Source organism: Podarcis gaigeae (genome assembly GCF_964106915.1).
Source record: "Podarcis gaigeae genome assembly, chromosome: 7".
Classification (NCBI taxonomy): Eukaryota; Metazoa; Chordata; class Lepidosauria; order Squamata; family Lacertidae; genus Podarcis; species Podarcis gaigeae.
In genome coordinates this window covers 18,512,111-18,531,317 of record NC_139683.1, presented here as the reverse complement: position 1 = coordinate 18,531,317, position 19,207 = coordinate 18,512,111, and the positions used below count along the sequence as shown (strand labels likewise).

At 42.4% G+C, this 19,207-nt stretch overlaps 1 protein-coding gene and 1 long non-coding RNA gene across 6 annotated transcripts in view; both read right to left on the bottom strand.

The window, feature by feature from the left end:
* The window catches only part of CSMD3 (CUB and Sushi multiple domains 3), a 580,687-nt gene that overhangs the window by 507,977 nt on the left and 53,503 nt on the right, over positions 1 to 19,207 (bottom strand). The window lies entirely within an intron of this gene.
* On the bottom strand, positions 1,751 to 8,206 carry LOC310849348. The gene is made up of 2 exons (XR_014566884.1): positions 8,181 to 8,206; positions 1,751 to 1,888 (listed from the first exon to the last, which is right to left on the bottom strand). It is a non-coding gene; the product is annotated as an uncharacterized lncRNA (long non-coding RNA).

Genomic DNA, 19,207 nt, shown 5'->3' with positions numbered 1-19,207 from the left:
TAGTCATGCTGGCCACATGACCCGGAAAGCTGTCTGTGGACAAATGCCAGCTCCCTCGGCCTGAAAGCAAGATGACTGCTGCAACCCTATAGTCACCTTTGACTGGACTTAACCGTCCAGGGGTCCTTTACTTTTCTTAGTGTAGGCTGAAGCAGAGGGAGGGAGTTATTCCAGACTACTAATATGGCAGGGGGTGTTGAAAGGGCAAAGTTCTGTTTACTATGCACCTCCTAAGATTAGAAGCTTGCTCTCCCTCTTCCATTAAACTAAAACTTGAGGTCATTCAAATAAGAAAATAAGGATAGAGAAGGGGACACATTTCTTCATACAAGACTGTTGCATCCTTCAAAATTTGTTTCTCTACTGCTACATTTTTAAAAAATGCAGTTGTTGCTGTTGTGTAAAAATTGCAACTCTAAAGCGTTTGAGGTAAAGAGCAGGACCCTCCGTGCCCCAAGAAGCCTGCTGTTTATATGGGGAAATAATCTGTTGGTACGTATCTGGTTGTACACACTAGCCTTGGCAGATGAAAGGTCAGCATTTAGTCTGCAGTAATTATCATCCCATCATTACAGAATAATCATGCATAATTATTCCTGGCATCTGAAGTGCTGCGGAGGTCATGTGGCAATTAGTTGGACTCCGCTAAGTGTGTTTGAGAAAGTAGTCATGGCACAAGAGGAGTTTGAAGAACAGCGTTGGGTCAAAAAACTGTCCCTCAGTTTCTCGGGGGGCTTTCCTTCCTTTGTGAAAGAGGCCTCCATTTTTCTGCCTCGTGCTCAGGGCACCTGAGAATTCATTAGGTATTTTAGGGAATGTGGGGTTCCGAGATCACCTTATCATTGCAAGGTGGAAGAGACAGGGGCATGTTTTTTTTCCTTCCACCCCTGTATACATTTCTCCAGCACTCCAGAGCCTCCTTGACTGCCCACACTTCTGGAACTGAAAAAGCTCTATGGGTGGAGTTGCCTCAATATGTCTCTCCTGAGCTTTAGTTGATTCATGTGTACCTGAGAAGGTGCATATGAAGGGCAATCAAATACACCCCTCAGCCACTTCAGAATGAAGAGAACAAAAACCACTACCACAACAGCCCTGCACCTAGAGGTGTAAGAAGGCATTGTTTTGATTCTATGGTTCTATGGTTTTGCATTCTGCTCTGTATTCATTACTGTTTCCGTTCCACTGCAGTTTGTCTTACACCCAAAACTGTCTTATACATCCTACTGCTGGCTGTGGATAAAACACATAACTTAATTAATTTGCATAATTATGTAAATTACACTGTTATTATATTCTTCCACTCTATTCCTGTCAATGCAAAAGAAATACAATGCAGACTAGAGGAGGGATGCAATTGATTATGTATCATTTGTGTACTGAAAGCAGCAACGGCAGGGAACAACAATCGTATTCAGTGGATCGATTTCTGTTTCGGACATGGGCCGAATAAGTGATTTTTGCTCTCATTTCCAATTTAGTCAGAATTCTCTGACATCCCTACATGCATCCCACACATAAGAAGCAACCTGGTTTCTCTCCCTCCCTTGATAATTTTCAAATGACGTGTTGTTGCTTTCTCTTATTAATTGATAGAGACTGGTAAAAGGAAAGTCAGAGGAATTGTCAGCCTAGATAAGATTTTATTTTTTATTTTTTAAGAAAGCAGGAGAAAAGAAAACAATGAAACAACAAGGTGGCAAAGGATAATAGGAATTGAGATTGAATAGTCAGCACAGCAAGACAGGACTGGTGGTAAGATGCCATTTAATCAAGCCTCAGCAATTTGCAGCAGACTCCTGACAGCTGTCCATTTGCTCCTCTGCAGGCCAGAATGGGCTGTGGAACAGAGCGCCATAACAAATTTTGTCGCTTGCCTTTGTTCGTCCTAAATAGATACAGGCACTTAACAGTGTTCCAACAATTGAGATGATACTAAATCCATCCCTTAAGTACCATGCATTGGGCCCACTTCATAAATTTTCTATTTACACCTGCAGTAGGCCTCTTCCTTCTTGACAGACATTTTCACCGGGAAGAGGAGGGGAAACATCACACGGACGCACACAATTATATTCAGCCAAAAAAATATATAAATAGCCAACAGCTTTCTAAATTCACAGCATTACCTGGGGATATCTGGGGGTAGAGTAAGGGCCTGACCTGAGGGTCTTCATCCAAGATTACAGCTCTCACTGAATGTAGAGAAGGGGTTTTCTTCATTTCCTTAAGGGTGCCTTGGAGACTCTTTGCCTTAAGGCAACTCCAAGTGTCTGGAACTATTTTTGCAGCTGTCTACTCACATGGTCCCTCCGCCTCATTTGCACCTGTGGTTTTGAAGACCTAATGCAGCTTTACCAACCTTCCAGATGTTTTGGGCTACAGCTCCTATCAGCCCCAGCCAGCACACATGGAGGGCACCAGAAAAGTAACCTAATGTTTGTGCACAATCTTTAAGCAACTGTCATTGCTGACAGGCAGCTTCTTTGCACCTGGTCGCAGTTCTGCTCCTAGGTGCGCTTTGTGAGGGGAGCCACAGCGGGCTCCCTCCATGCTCAGTACCCCACCTCCCTTGGGGGCACACCTTGTGTGCCCACCCCGGGCTGCATTTGCACACCTTTCTCCACTACATCCCGGTTTCTGACTTGATCCTGAAGTGTCCTGCTTTTCCTTAGGACAGAGCTTTCCAAACTGTGCGTTGCGACACGTTAGTGTGTTGGCTGCAGTGTGTAGGCATGCTGCATAAATGCTCCCCACACTCCTCCAGGGGCTGGATAGGGGCCAGTTTAACCTCCAGTTTGCTAGTAAAACTGAATTAAAGGTAAAGGGACCCTGACTATTAGGTCCAGTTGTGACCGACTCTGGGGTTGCAGCACTCATCTTTCTTTATTGGCCGAGGGAGCCGTCATATAGCTTCTGGGTCATGTGGCCAGCATGACTAAGCCGCTTCTGGTGAACCAAAGCAGCGCACGAAAACGCCGCTTACCTTCCCGATGGAGCGGTACCTATTTATCTACTTGCACTTTGACATGCTTTCAAACTGCTGGAGGAGCAGGAGCAGGAGCAGGGGCTGAGCAACGGAAGCTCACCCCATCACGGGGATTCAAACCACCGACCTTCTGATCGGAAAGTTCTAGGCTCTGTGGTTTAACCCACAGCAACACCCACGTCCCGTAAAACTGAATTAATGTGTCGCAAAATGATGCATGTTTAAAAAGTGCATCGCCAACATGGAAAGCTCTGCCTTAGGACGTCCCTATTTTCACTGGAGAAATGTTGGAGGGTATGAAACTTTAATGACTTCCCTCATGATTTTCCTATGGCAGGGACCAGGGCCAGACCTACTATGAGGTAGAGTGAGACAGCTGCCCCAGCAGCAAATGCTGAGGGCCAGGAGTGGAAAGAGATGTGTCTGCCACATGCGCTGCCCTCGGAGGCACTGACAGTCTCAGAGTAAGTTTTAACTTCCAACCTGCTCAGTTTTTGTGCATGGGATTGGAGGGAGACACCAACTTGTCCTTTGCCTTAGGCGGCAAAAGCTCCTCAGAACATAAGAGCATGCTAGACCAGGTCAATGTTTCTCTGTCCTGTTCTCACAGCAGCCAACCAGATGCCCATGGGAAGTTTGCAAGCAGGATCTGAGTGCAACAGCTTTCTCTCCTCCTAGAGCAGGCACAGGTGAACTCGGCCCTCCTCCAGATGTTTTGGGACCCCAATTCCCATCATCCCTGACCACTGGTTCTGTTAACTAGGGATGGTGGGAGTTGTAGTCTCAAAACATCTGGAGGGCTGAGTTTGCCTGTCCTGGAGTTTCTAGAAAGCATCTGCTGCCTCCAGTGCTAGAGGTAGAAGACAAGCCGTCATGGTTAGCAGCCACATCATTTGTAACCACTAATGGCTTTATCCACAATGAATTTGTCTAATTGTATTTTAAAGCCATCACTACATCTTGTGGGAGCAAATTCTGTAGTTTAAACCATGTGCCATAGCCGTACAAATGGAAGTGCTGAAGATAATACAGCACTGGGATACTTTAGTGCTACAATGAGAAAGTAGGCTGTGAGTTTAGTTTTAAATAAATAAATAAATAAATAAATAAATAAATAAATGCATGCAAATGCCTCCACAGCTATAACTATCTCTAATAGCACTCTGGGGTGTGGTGATGTTGGTGCTTCTGACAAGAGTTAGCAGCCATTAAAAATGCAATAAGGTTAAAACATAATCAAGGATATAAACATAAATGTTTATCTAATATTGCAATTGTTTGGAAAGTTTCAACAATATATTTGAAGCCCAACCACCATAATAACAACAGCTAGCATAAAAAAGTGAGTTCATAGATGGTCAAATCTGGATGGGTAAACAAGTCACTGCTTGACTCAAAATGATTGATCTGTTTTGTGAGTGTTGCCTTTGAATACTTGCAAAACCTTGAGGGCTTCCGTGAGAACTTACAATATTAAAGTACTCTTCCACTCTGCTTTGCACTATGAGAATTTATTGACAGTTTTAATGTGTGTTTGATGTATGCAAACCATTTAGAGGTACTGACAATTAGGTACCTCTTAATTTTTGAAATAAATGAGCATTGGTTTGTATTCAGTACAAATAAATACTGCTTTTGACATGGGAACTCAACCTACAATCTACTAACTCTAAAGGACCCTTCAACAGTTCAGTCCAGTCAAAGGGCTGCGGCGCTCATCTCGCTTTCAGGCTGAGGGAGCCAGCATTTGTCTACAGACAGCTTTCCGGGTCATGTAGCCAGCATGACTAAACTGCTTCTGGTGCAACGGGACACCGTGACAGAAACCAGAGCATATGGAAACGCTGTTTACCTTCCCGCCACAGTGGTACCTAATTATCTACTTGCACTGGCATGCTTTCGATCTGCTAGGTAGGCAAGAGCTGGGACAGAGCAATGGGAGCTCACTCTGTTGTGGGGATTTGCATCACCAGCCTTCTGATCGGTAAGCCTAAGAGGCTCAGCTGTAGTCCAAACACTTATACACTGTCCCTTGAGTGCTGCTTCGACTGAGATGGAACTAGAACTAATGAGTTGCAAGAAAGCAGGTTTGGGCTTAGGAGAACGTCCTGAATCATAAGAACTTTTTGCCTGTGGAAAAGAGTTCCTTGGGAATTAAGTGTAGTGTAGTGGTTAGAGCACGGTGTAGTTATTAGGGTGAGGACAGAACAGGTGCGGAATGTTGGTGGTCAGATGGATGTTGGTGGGCAGTGCCCTATTTTCCCTAACAGATCAGCCTCCCCTGTTTATTGGAATATACGATTGACTGATATATATGTTGTTCTGCCTGTTGTCTTTGTCCATGGAGTTTGACCTGTTGTGTCCTCACCCTAATAACTACACCATGCTCTAACCACTACACTACACTTAATTCCAAAGGAACTCTTTTCCACATTGCCGAAAAATTGATGCTTTTGAATTACGGTACTGGAGGAGACTCTTGAGAGTCCCATGGACTGCAAGAAGATCAAGCCTCTCCATTCTTAAGGAAATCAGCCCTGAGTGTTCACTGGAAGGATAGATCCTGAAGCTGAGGCTCCAATACTTTGGCCACCTCATGACAAGAGAAGACTCCCTGGAAAAGACCCTGATGTTGGGAAAGATGGAGGGCACAAGGAGAAGGGGACGACAGAGGACGAGATGGTTGGACAGTGTTCTCAAAGCTACCAGCATGAGTTTGACCAAACTGCGAGAGGCAGTGGAAGACAGGAGTGCCTGGCGTGCTCTGGTCCATGGGGTCACGAAGCGTCGGACATGACTAAACAACAACAAAATGTTGTTCTGCAAACTCAAAATAAATTTAGAGGAGGAAATGAAGAAATCAAAAGTGCACGACAGGTCTGTGCCCCAAGGGGTTTACAGTCCTAAATTTGACTGTAACAACAGAGAATTGGGAGGAGGAGAGACTGAGGCAAATGTCAACACATAAAGAGTATGTATTTATGTCAGTTACATGGAGCTAGGTTTACCTGTAGTGAGTTATAGTTTTTATAATGAGTGAGAGAGACTTCATTGCCCAGACAAGGCACAAAGATACAAAATTCAGCTTCAAACAAATGTCATGTCCTCTAGTGCTCAAGGGAGAGAGGCATTTTTAAGTGTTTATTTGATTGGGGGAAAATGCACATTCACCTGTTCCAGCTTTAGTGAAGCCTTAAGGCCTAGCAGGATACTTCCATTCTGCTCAAAAAATCAGTTTGGCAAATGAAAGAAAGTTTTAAATGCCTGAAGCAGCTTGTGCTGCAAGTGTGGAATTGTTATTTTCCCCCTTTTATCCCAGGAGGATTTGGAGGTGTCAGCAAAGGAAACTGGCCTCCTATTTTATTGGCAAAGTAATGAAAGACTCAGGCCTAAGCACATTCAGGACATGATCCAGCTAAAAGCAAACACTTTTCCGTTCCATTGGGACTGGAGCTCAGGCCTAACTTCTTCACTTGAAATCAACATCAGTAAAAAAAGCAAGAGCCACATGCTGTCATTCCACTGAGGACCTTAAGGAAATCTGAAGGTGTTCATCCCCACCACAACCCTGTGAGGTAGGTTAGACTGATCTGGATGATGTCAGAATAGTAAATTCATGCCTTAAAACTCTGATCTCCTGACCCCCTAACCTCTACACTGACTTTTGAAAGAGTTTGACAGAATTGTTTCTGTAGCTGCAAGGCTCTCAGAGCTCAGCAAACTTTTTCAGCCGGGGGTCAGTCCACTGTCCCTCAGACCTTGTGGCGGGGCAGGACTATATTTTGGAAAATAAAAATAAAAATGAACAAATTCCTATGGCCCACAAATAATCCAGAGATGCATTTTAAATAAAAGCACACATTCTACTCATGTAAAAACATGCTGATTCCCGGACCATCCGTGGGCCGGATTTAGAAGGTGATTGGGCTGGATCTGGCCCCCAGGCCTTAGTTTGCATACTCATGCTCTACTCTTATGCACAGAAAAGTTCAATTGAACTCATTACTTCTGAGTAAAGATGCACAAGTTTTGGATGGATGTTTAAAATGTAAGTCCTAGGGTGGATTTGGTCCATGATTAGCCCAGAGAATTGAGAGAATTGGTATGGGTCAAGGAATGGATCTGCCATAAATATGACGTTAGGGTGTATGTGCTAACTCCTGCCTAGGTACTAGATTGTGTCAGGGCACCTAGACTCACAGTAGGGCCTGCTCTGCCATTAGATCTGTTCAGAACTGTTCTGCCAGATTCTCAATATTCCTGTCTTTACAGAGTCAACAAAAGAGGTTATGTCCCGAAACAAAAGAGGTTATGTCCCCAGCAGGCTTGAAAGAACAGCATGTTTATTCAACTCTCAGAACTCCCATGTTTTCCTTTATTTAATTTAAATGACATTTTCAAAAGAACGAAGACTGAGAAACCAAATCTGGATATATAACACTGTTTCTGCAACCCGATCTTCCTTCCAAAATGAAGTATAACACCTTACAATGTTTTATTAGTAGTAAAGAAACAGTTCCTGACTGCTTTACAGATACTGCATCACTCTGAGTGCCCATTTTAGCTATGTATTTTATAATAGGTTAGCAAATTAACCTGACATTCAGGTTAAATTTATTCTCTTCTGTCCCATATATCTTGCCAAAGCCATTTAGGTTGTGTGGCAAGATACAGTATTTGAATAACTGTTCTGCTGCATATTAATTTTTAAAATTTAGTTTCAACAGAGGAGGGCTGGGTTGTTGTTTTTTTTCCTGGAAGAGAGAGATTTGTTTAAATGGATTTGTGAATCACCTCCTGCACAATTGTCTCAAGGCAATGTACAATTAAAAACAACTGAAAGTTTTTTAAAACACACACACACACACACACACACACACCAGCAGTTACAAAAAATAAAATAAAAATAAAAATATAAAATAGACCCATTTATCCAGTTGGTGATGTTGGAAAAATAATGGAATCGACATAGGAAGTTGACTTGTTCATCTAGCTAGCCAGTATTCCCTACAGATCTGCCCTACCATTAGACAGAGTGAAGCAATCACCTCAGGTGGCAGGCACAGACGGTAGCAATGACAGCCCCCTAGCTGTTCCTCATGAGCAGCCTGGTCATTCTCCACCGCTGGAAATCAAAGCTATGTGTTCCCCAGTCATGCTCCCCATAAACTTGCCTGCAGCCCTCAGTTACCTGGAAGATGCTATCCTTCGTCAGTACTGAAGTAAGATTCAGCAGGCTGCCCAGTCAGCCTTTGTACATGGAATGGAGGGGGCACCAACTTCTGGGGCAGCAAAATGTCTTGGCTAGATTGTGACATTACTGAAGGCATTTGTGGCTAACTTTGACAGCAATGCTGAAATTAGTCACATGGGTGGCCTGGCCAATCAGGGATCCTATTATGAATTATCTGATGTAGTATCTGATTCCAGATATTGGTAATAACAACTCCCATCACTCCTGACTACTGATTGATGGGAGTTAGAGTTCAATAACATCTGGATGGCACCATGTTGGATACCTTTGGCCTAACCAATTAGATTTCGCTATCTGATTATCCATGGAGAACAAGTGAAGCAAATTGGAAGTAAGAATAAGCAAGAGCCATGAAATAGGTGAACAGGGCTACCCCCCAAAATCATGATTTTTTTTTTTGACACTGCTGTAAATATTCATGAAAAACTAAGCTGTCATCACCTCAGATCCATTTAAGATCTATATGCTCACGAAAGATAGAACTGCACATCGCCCTTTGCTACCAAGCAGTTCCTTGATGATGATTTCAATGTATGTATTCTGAGAAAGCTAGTTTTCTAGACAGCTTATTCCAAGAGTGTAGATGCAATTACTTGCGCAATTGCACATGCTTATAGATAGCGTTCTCCAAAGTGCAATCTTCCAAGCGCTTAATGAAGTTGTAATAAAAGTCTGTGCTCCCTTCCCCATGCTTAGCTGAACATTCAGCAAGGCGTCCAACAACACATACCAAAAAAACACAGATTTTTAAAGAACTTGTCACAATTAAGTGCTCATCAATGCCTGCTATCACCACTTATCCCCCTATGATTTGCAGTACATAAACAAGGACTTTAAGAGCTCATTGTAACAATGGAAAATTGGTGCACTGACAAAGAAAATCTGTGCCAGTAGAATTTGTTCAGGCCCAAGCACTATTGCAAGAAGAAGAAGAAGAAGAAGAAGAAGAAGAAGAAGAAGAAGAAGAAGAAGACCTGTCTGTTTCTAAATTCATCACATATTTAAGGTTTATCAAAACCTTTGCCACAGATGCTGACAAACTTAAGGTTTATTTTGCATGAAATAAGTTGATCTAAGTCAAGTTGAAATATGTCCAACTGGTTTGTATTTAAGATTACATCTTAAAATTGTTTAGCTGGACAGATTAATATGAAACTATTAATATGGCTCTGAACATCTTGATTTACAGATCCTCCAGCATGTCACAGTTATAAATAAGGATATTTTATAATACCCATATATGCATGCCAAGGAACACTGATTGAGTGCCCTGAGGAGGAGGAGGAAGAGGAGGAGGAGTTTGGACTTGATATCCCACCTTGCACTCCCCTTAAGGAGTCTCAAAGCGGCTAACAATCTCCTTTCCCTTCCTCCCCCACAACAAACACTCTGTGAGGTGAGTGAGGCTGAGAGACTTCAGAGAAGTGTAACTAGCCCAAGGTCACCCAGCAGCTGCATGTGGAGGAGCGGGGAAGCAAACCAGGTTCACCAGATTACAAGTCCACTGCTCTTAACCAGTACATCATGCTGGCTCTCCTTACTCCTCATTGCCCATTACTGAAAGCTCCACTCAAGCCTGTACAGTGGTACCTTGGGTTACAGACACTTCAGGTTACAGACACTTCAGGTTACAGACTCCGCTAACCCAGAAATAGTACCTCGGGTTAAGAACTTTGCTTCAGGATGAGAACAGAAATCGTGCGGCGGCGGTGGCAGCAGGGGGCCCCATTAGCTAAAGTGGTATCTCAGGTTAAGAACAGTTTCAGGTTAAGAACGGACCTCCAGAATGAATTAAGTTCTTAACCCGAGGTACCACTGTACATTGTTGCATCTGTTCATACATTCGGCAATAGCCTGTTCGTAATAGCTATGAAATGGTTTGCTTTTTTGGCTCAATATCCACTACACTAGGAAAACAGACTGCCCTACAGCCCATCAACAATCCAAGCCTTACCAGCTTGGGCACAACACTGTATTCTGCTTTTCATGTACATTTACATGTATGGCCATTAGAATCAAGATGCATTTCCATCAACCCCCTACCTCAACTCAGGGATTTAGCTTGTACAGGCCTAGGGGAGAGGAATGAACTCCAAACAATAGCAAACATGGCAACTAGCAAAACAAAATTTAAACCAAGGCACCCCACGTAGACAGTGATTTATCAGAAGCAGAAAACAGGGATTGTCTCTGAGAACAGACGCCAGTTGGAGGCTATGATTTCACACAATTGTGTTTCAGACCCTGCCTGCACTACAAATGAACCATTTTTATTGTCTTCCCTTTCATGGAACTACAGTTTCCATAATCTAGCTCCAAGGGCCTTCTGGCGGTTACCTCACTACGGTTACAGGGGACCAGGCAGGGGGCCTTCTCGGTAGTCACACCCACCCTGTGGAACATCCTCCCATCAGATGTCAAGGAGATAACTAACTATTCAACTTTTAGAAGACACCTGAAGGCAGCCCTGTATCTGGAAGTTTTTGATGCTTTATGTTTTATTAAGCTTTTGTATTTGTTGGAAGCCACGCAGAGTGGCTATGTCTACCCAGCCAGATGGGCGGGGTAAAAATAATAAAATTATTTTTTAAAAATATTATTATTACAAGACATAAACAAATGGGAGAAATTCCTAACAAGATTAGACAGAACGAAATGAGAGAGGTCTTGAATTCTTTTAATAATTCTTTTAATGTGTAGAAGAGGTAATTTCAGCAGGTTCATCTTGATATGCAACTGTGAGGAATGTTGCAGCTACCAAAATTCTCTTTTGCATGGACAGGCGGAGTCCCCCAAACCCTGGGCGGCCCCCGTGTGGAATAACGACTCAGGACAACATGCTATGGGATTAAAATTGGCCACAACTTTATTATGTTTCAGATGTTGGTAGACCTTGGCTCAGGCATTGGGCGTTTATCCCTCCCAGTCCCCTGCCGGGGATCTGGGGTTATCCAGAGTGTGTGGGGGGATGGGCTGGATCTGGAGAACATATGTTCAAGCAGAGAGAGCCTGCCTCCGTTATGCCGCTGTCGCAGGGGAGAGCAATGGCAACCTCTAGGTGTATGGTCAAAGCCTCCCCTCAAAACAACCCCTTTAACAGGGAACCCTGGTATTGCCACTGCAAAGAGTAGGGGGCCGTGGGTCACCGCTACATGCACACCCCATTTAGGGAAGAAAGACTAAAGGATTCTGCCCAAGGCCTGAAACCGCCAAAGTTGTGATGTTTTGCTACAGGAAAGGCAAACCTTTCTGGCCCTTCAGCAGTGCCCGTGTACCTGTGGACAAAAGGAAGCCTTAACTGAGGGTGGGTAGGGTGGGAGAAGCTCTGGAGCCAACTGACGATTCCCAGGTAAGATCCTCCCCCTATTGTGTGGGCAGGGTGGTCCCTCCCCCTGCCTGGCCTGATCACCTTGGCAACACCTCCCCAGGTGGGATTGGGCAACTGGCTGAGGTAGGCGGAGACCTCCAGGTACCCCACCTGAGGGAAGGTGAAGCCAAGCCTGTGCTAATGGTGCTGCATAGGGTCCAGGGGGCTGCGCACGACCATGCAAAGGGCGCTCCCTATTTAATGTGGGGAGCTGTCATTCTGTTGCTAGAAGGCTTGAGTAGAGAGCTAATCCCATGAATCTCATGGGATTTATATCCAATTGAGCATGGTTTCTATTATACAGTATTTCCACTGGAGTGCAAAGCTGGGTATGCACACATGGGTGAAAGCACCAGCTGGACTTACTTCAAAGTAAACATGCATAGGCTCAGGCTGATATTGATGCCTTGAGTCAGGAGCTCTGTTGAAAACAGCCTTCTGCTCCAGTTACTTCTCATAAAGCTCTTCTCAAGGAGCCCGTAAGCCAAAGCTTAAAAGAATGGTACTTTCAAATAAGTCATAATTACTGTACTTATATATGCAAATACCTCAAAGTTAAGGCAGACATGCAATTAGGTATTTTTCTATGTTAAATATGCAGGTGTGGTGCTTAAAAATATCGCCGCGATTCATGCCTTCCATCTTTGTTAAAAAATATCTTCATTTTCCTGCTGTCAATGTTCCAGCTTCATCTGAGTTGTTTTGAACTGATTTTACAAATAGACAGACATATTTTTCTCCAATTTTAAGCCAACCCAAAGCCACTCAATATTGGTGCTCAAAACACATTTATATTTAAATCCTAGGTTCTGGGTTGCTTCCCACAGTGAACCACAAGTAAGGAAAGTGCTGTTCCACTCTGGTCCTGCACAGATATCTGGCTGGTCAATGTGAGAACATGATGCTGAGTTAGATGTGCCTTTGATGTGTTCTAGAAGGACACTTTTTATGTTCTTATGATACATGCCTTTAAAAAGATATAAATGCCTTTGTTCTATGTTGTCCAGCAATATATTCCTGTGGATTGGCTATGTCACTTCAAGGAATGAGACTTTCAAATTTATTGTAGAATTTTCTTTCATTTGAAAAATAAACAAACACTTAAATAAAAACAATTTAAGTATTAATTAGGAAGATTAAGTTTTTTTATGCAATTAAATCTGCTTTTTATTCTTTCTTTTTTCTGTAATTTCTTCTTTTCTTTTTTCTTAATTGTTTTTCTTTAATTTTCTTTTTGTAGTATCAGATTGTAAATTCTTTGTATATGTGTAATTTAAATTAATAAAGATTATTTAAAAAGAAAGAAAAAATAAATTGTTATTTATGCAATTTTATAATAATAGTTAATAATAATAATACAATTATTAGCTTTGCTTAATTTAGATTACAGAGGGTAGCCATCTTTGACTGTTGAAGCAAATATATATTGTGCCATAAGTCATAGACTTTCATGGCACACATGCAATAGTACAGGCAAGTCCAACTCCCAAGGGACTGCAGTCTACTCCCAGTATAAAAATACTGGCCATGATCTACCCATGGAGGGTGGAGGGACAGCTGTCGATCCCAATCACTCGGTTGGGCATCCCTGCAATAGTATATAGGCAAACGAGAGAACAATTTATATCAAAAACCGAGAGCACAGCAATTCAAGAGCTGGGAATGTTATTATTATGCAGAAAACAAATCCAGTCAAAAGATCCAAGTCAAAAGAGCAAAAGATTAATTCAGGTCAGGGGTCTTGACTGGGAGTCTCCGAGTCTTGATCAGAAAGAAAGTAAAAATAAACTGGGAAAGTAAGTTAAACAGTAGAACACAACAACATTGTCGGCAAGGCAAAAACATGAGTGGTCACGATGTGTTGATAGAAGGGTGAAGGGAGGAACCCTATTTTTGTCTCCATAAGGAAGCTGTAGTGATTCTGCCGCCAGCAATGCCCAAGTGCATTGTTGGTGAGTGAATGGATGCCTTTGTATGGCTGTAGGTTTGCTGATGTCATCAGGACTGACCGCCAGCTGTGCCCTTAAACCAGGCTTCCTCAACCTCAGCCCTCCAGATGTTTTTGGCCTACAACTCCTATGATCCCTAGCTAGCAGGACCAGTGGTCAGGGATGATGGGAATTGTAGTTTCAAAACATCTGGAGGGCCGAGGTTGAGGAAGCCTGCCTTAAACCTTCCCAAATCTGGCATCCTCCAGATGTTTTGGACCACAACTCCCATCAGCTCTGGTCAGGAAAACCTCTGTAGGGCAGTAAATTGGAGAAGTGCTCGCTATAGTGATGGGTAGGAGAGCTGGGGGGGGGGGGGAGGGAATCATGTCTGGCAACCAATGAGCCCCTTTGATTTCAGATAGTACATGGCTAGACAAGTCTAAAATGCCCAGGACACGAATTTTCACGGCCCCCTAGTGGCTATGGTGGCTCATTTGCCAGACGTAATGTATTTAGCAATAACTCTGGAACTGACCAAAGCAATAACTCAGGTCTATTCTGACCAAACTAAGCCTTCTAGAGCAAGATATACATTATATCTATATCCATATATCTACATCTATCAATCTATATATCTACACACACACACACATACACACACACACACACACACACACACACACACACACACAGCTTCTCATCCATGCCTTTGAAGGATACGGATGGGGAATAGTCGATTTTTGCTTTCCAGTTTGTAACGTTTAAGCAATTCTAGTGGCCGCCCACATGGCTTGGAATCCATCTGGCAGCCTTTCCTTCTGTGGAAGGCAGTACAAATTGTTTCAAGAACCACTTACACATTCTCTGTTTGGACTATGTTGAAAACATTCCGAGAAATGCTTTTTCTGAATTGATTTTGCTGACAACTGATAATAGCACCTGTGAACATTCCAAGGGGCAGAGAAAAAAAAAAAGACAAATGCTTCTGTTCCCATTAATAGTATTGTAGAAAGTGAGGGGTGGGGAAGAGAGTAGGCAGTTGCTACTCTCTGAATGTTTATCATTGGCATCACACACTACTAACTCCCTTTTGTGCTCAAATCTGGAAGAAACGTCTGGCTCCTCAGATAAAAAAAAAGAGAAAAGATTAACAGAGCTACAATGGAATTTTACAGAAAGTCAATATCCAGAAAATATTGACAGCTGAAATTCCTATTCTAGAAAATCTGAGAATTCTTCCTGAAAATATATTTTAAAAGAAAAAAAAAAGAAAAAAGAGGAAGCATCTATTCTTTCTTTCTACAATAAAGGTCTCAAAAATATATAAGTGCTATGCCAATCTATAAGTCATATGTGACGGTTTTATAAGGCAGAAACATTATAGGGGTTTCCAAAACCAGTTTTCTGTCAACCCTCATCACCAAAATTTGAAGATCACTTTTTGCACACTAAATATAGAACTAAAAGGCTCCGTTTTAAAACTGGACATGTACATTCTGAGACTTGGGTCAAGATTTTAGAGTAAGTTTGCAGTGAAATCACAGTTTTCTGCTTCAAATGTCTTCATTGAACTCCCAACCATACGACAGAGAAGGGAACAGGAATGAGTAGCATTCAAGCTTGTCACTTTTTGTTGTACTGGGTATGATTTGTTGGAATATTGTATCTCAGCCAAAACAAATAATTTATCATTACTAGCCCTCTTCAGTTATTGCTCCTCTCACAATTACTATAATGCAAGGGTGGGGGGAGTGTGAAAATTCTAATGAATCCACCACTCCATTGCCCATTTTGTTGCTTTTTGTGTACAGTGGTACCTTGGGTCAAGTACTTAATTTGTTCCGGAGGTCTGTTCTTAACCTGAAACTGTTCTTAACCTGAAGCACCACTTTAGCTAATGGGGCCTCCTGCTGCAACCGCCGCCGCACGATTTCTGTTCTCATCCTGAAGCAAAGTTCTTAACCCGAGGTACTATTTCTGGGTTAGCAGAGTCTATAACCTGAAGCATATGTAACCCGAGGAATCACTGTATTAGGAAGGGAATTCTTCAATGGGGAGCCTACTGTACTCTTCTAGACTCCCTATACAATGATGATAATAATAATAGTAATATTTTTATTGTACCACACCCATCTGACCGGGTTCCCTCAGCCACTCTGGGTGGCTTCCAACAAAAATACAGCATTAAACAGTAAAAGGTTCCTGATACAAGACTGCCTTCAGAAGTCTACAAAAAAATCATATAGTTGCTTAACTCTTTGACATCTGCTGGGAGGGCATTCCTCAGGGTGGGTGCAACTACCAAAAAGGCCTTCTGCCTGGTTCCCTGTATTTTTACATCTCACAGTGAGGGAACCACCAGAAGGCGTTTGGGGGCTGGACCTCAGTGTCTGGGCTGAATGATGTGGGTAGAGATGCCCCTTCAGGTATACAGGGCTGACATTGCGATCTCTCAGCCCTGCTCTCTTGTTTATTATGCAAGTCTTGAATGCCTCAAGAGGGCTTCTGTTGTTTAGTCGTTTAGTCATGTCCGACTCTTCGTGACCCCATGAACCAGAGCACGCCAGGCACTACTGTCTTTCACGGCCTCCCACAGCTTGGTCAAACTTATGTTTGCAGCTTTGAGAACACTGTCCAACCATCTCATCCTCTGTCATCCCCTTCTCCTTGTGCCCACCATTTTCCCCAACATCAGGGTCTTTTCCAGGGAGTCTTCTCTTCACACGAGATGGCCAAAGTACTGGAGCCTCAGCTTCACGATCTGTCCTTCCAGTGAGCACTCAGGGACTCAGCATTCAGGGCTGATTTCCTTCAGAATGGATAGGTTTGATCTTCTTGCAGTCCATGGGACTCTCAAGAGTCTCCTCCAGTGCCATAATTCAAAAGCATCCATTCTTCGCCTATCAGCCTCCTTTATGGTCCAGCTCTCACTTTCATACATCACTACTGGGAAAACCATAGTTATTGTGTGGAACCGATCAAGAGAAGATTGAGGTGGACTTTACAATGTCTGGCAATACAAGCAAGAATGTGTCGGGTGTGTGTGGTTGTGTAACATATTTATCCTGTCCATTTTCTGTGGAACCAAGAGTGAAAAGCATGGTTGTTCTATACACTTTCATTTACAACCATCCTGTGAGGTAGGTTGTGTTAAGTATAATTGTTTAATTGTACATTGAAATGGAAAATAACTCTGTATATGTTTGTATGTATACTTCTGAAAGTATCATATGGAAAGTTCCATTGAGCTTTTATTTAGCCTAGCAATTTAATGATTAGCTGAAAATGCATCTCTGGTAGCTCTCACGAGGTGTTTTAACTTAGATCCCATGACCTATTCCATCACAGGTCTTCATTTTGGGTGCGTTAGTAGTCTTTGTTTTCTGAAATACCAGAGAAGAAGGGACATCTACTTGATCTCTCTCTAGGAGAACACAGCCTCAGGCTAATGGTGTCTGTGTTTGGAAAGGCAGAGCTTTGTCTTTAGCCCTGGATAGAATAAATTCACATTTCTAAGATATTGTACTGCAACCAGCACGATAGTAGGCAACTATCTGAATGTAACTGAATTTGTTTTATATTTGTTTGGAAGCAAGTTCTGTTAGTAAAGCTTTAGAACCATATTTTTAGACTGGACATATTCATCCTATTGCTTCCAAAAGTCCAATATTAATAACCACAATAGGTTGCACTGAGAGATAACTGCTGGCCCAAGGCTACCCAGGAAGCTCTGTGGCTTTGAAACAAACTCTTCCAGCTCAAAGCCCACCACACCATACTAACTCTTTCTTGTTCTCTGAGATTAACAAAAGCTTTACTTGAGTTTCTCCATGATTAATTCTTCAAGTACCTGAGGTTGCAGTGTGAAAGAAAACAATGGCAGGTGTAGGGTTTTTGTCTGTACTTTTTCTTCAGCAGGAGTGATCACCTGGGGTTTGTCTTCTTAGCTGGCTATGATGTTTTGGGCCATAAACTGTGATTACATGATGGAGCCAGCTGTATTGATTCTGTCCTGTTTACAATTTTATTCTACTCAAGAAAATGGCAAAGTACCATAGCAACCGAGACCCTTCCTTTCAATGGCCACCAAACAGAACATGTTTCTCTTAATGTTTTCTAACCAGTACCAAGAGCTCTGCAACCAAAAGCAGATGGATAAACAAGGGTGAAATCTCCACACACATTAAAAAAACTTCTGAAAATGCCTTTTTTAAAAGTGTTTTTTTAAAAAAAAACACATTGAATTTTCCATAAGGCTCACCATTGCCATCTAGTGTCACATTTTATATTGCACTAAATACACACTCAATACATTTTATTTGCAGCTGTATAGATGAGTCCAAAATCTGTCAAACTGTAAGAAACAGCACTGCTTCTGTTTTGCTGTGTTTGGCAACTTTCAGTGGCATAAACCTATCTATTCTAAAGGATTCTATTCACGCTGACACACAAAGCTGGCCTAAAACAAAATTGGAGGCAAATTTGGAAGCTGCTGCATTCAAAAAAGAAAATAGCCCAACCTCTGAGGAATTTCGTGCAATGATAAAAGAGTTTTGATAAGATGCACAAAGTCTTCAGCTAAAACATCCATTGATTACCACAGTATTATGCAGCAAATTGTCAAGAAATTTAGAAGCAATGTTCTGGAATTTCAATGAGCTTACTGATATTTTTCCATGGGCTTTTGCACATATTTTTTTATGTAAATCACTTTTCTATGTTGCTTCAAAAAATGTGGCCTTTTTTAGCCGTGAGACTTTAGGAGAAGTTATAGGACATCCCTGGACACGAGCGACCAGAACTTGTAGCAGAGAAGCTCTTGACAAAGCACCTATCTTTCCCAAGATTTGGAAAACCATTAGGCAAAGTCTCTGTCGTATAACACACCAAAGGTGGTGGTGGGGAATGTTTTCAAAAATCTCCATGTTACTGTCTCATAGTGTAACTTGTAAAAGGCTTGTATCAAAACTTGTATCATACATTATCATTTAACATATGTAGACGTTTGTGCTTCTCTCATGGCTACCCTGAGACATTTTGTTGCCTGAAATGAAAGGCAAGATGGCGCCCCCTCCAATCCACATACAGAAGCTAACCAGACTGGCAGCTGACTGCCACCCAGTATCTGTTGCCTGAAGGAGCTGACTCACTGTGTCTAATGGTAGGGCTGGCCTAGTAAAATCTCTCTTTATCTCATCATGGTCTGCACCATGCGTTTTTTACCTAGTAGATTCTCTATGCTCGTAGTCTTCTGACCTCCTCAGCCCCTGGAGTCAACCGTTTGTAAATTCAGCAAGAGAACTGAATGTCATACTGCATTTAATTTAAGGACCAGATTGTGGCAGTGAAGCCTATTGAAACCAATCTAGAGGAGTGCCTGAGTTCAATAATGTCACTTTCTTTTCTACTCATACAGGAACCTCCAAGCAACATTATTCTTTACCACCATCTCCAATGGATGGGCACTGGCCTTTGGTCTAAAATATGTCAAGTTGTGCCATGTATGAAAACAAGATGCAATTGCTGCAGCCACTGAACCAGCAATACAATCCACTGTATTAAATGATGCCATCTCAGGACTATATTACAGAATTCTAAAAGGCTGCATCACTTGCTATAGATCATTATAAGCTGCCAGAACTCTTTGGAAGGGTTGAGATGACATG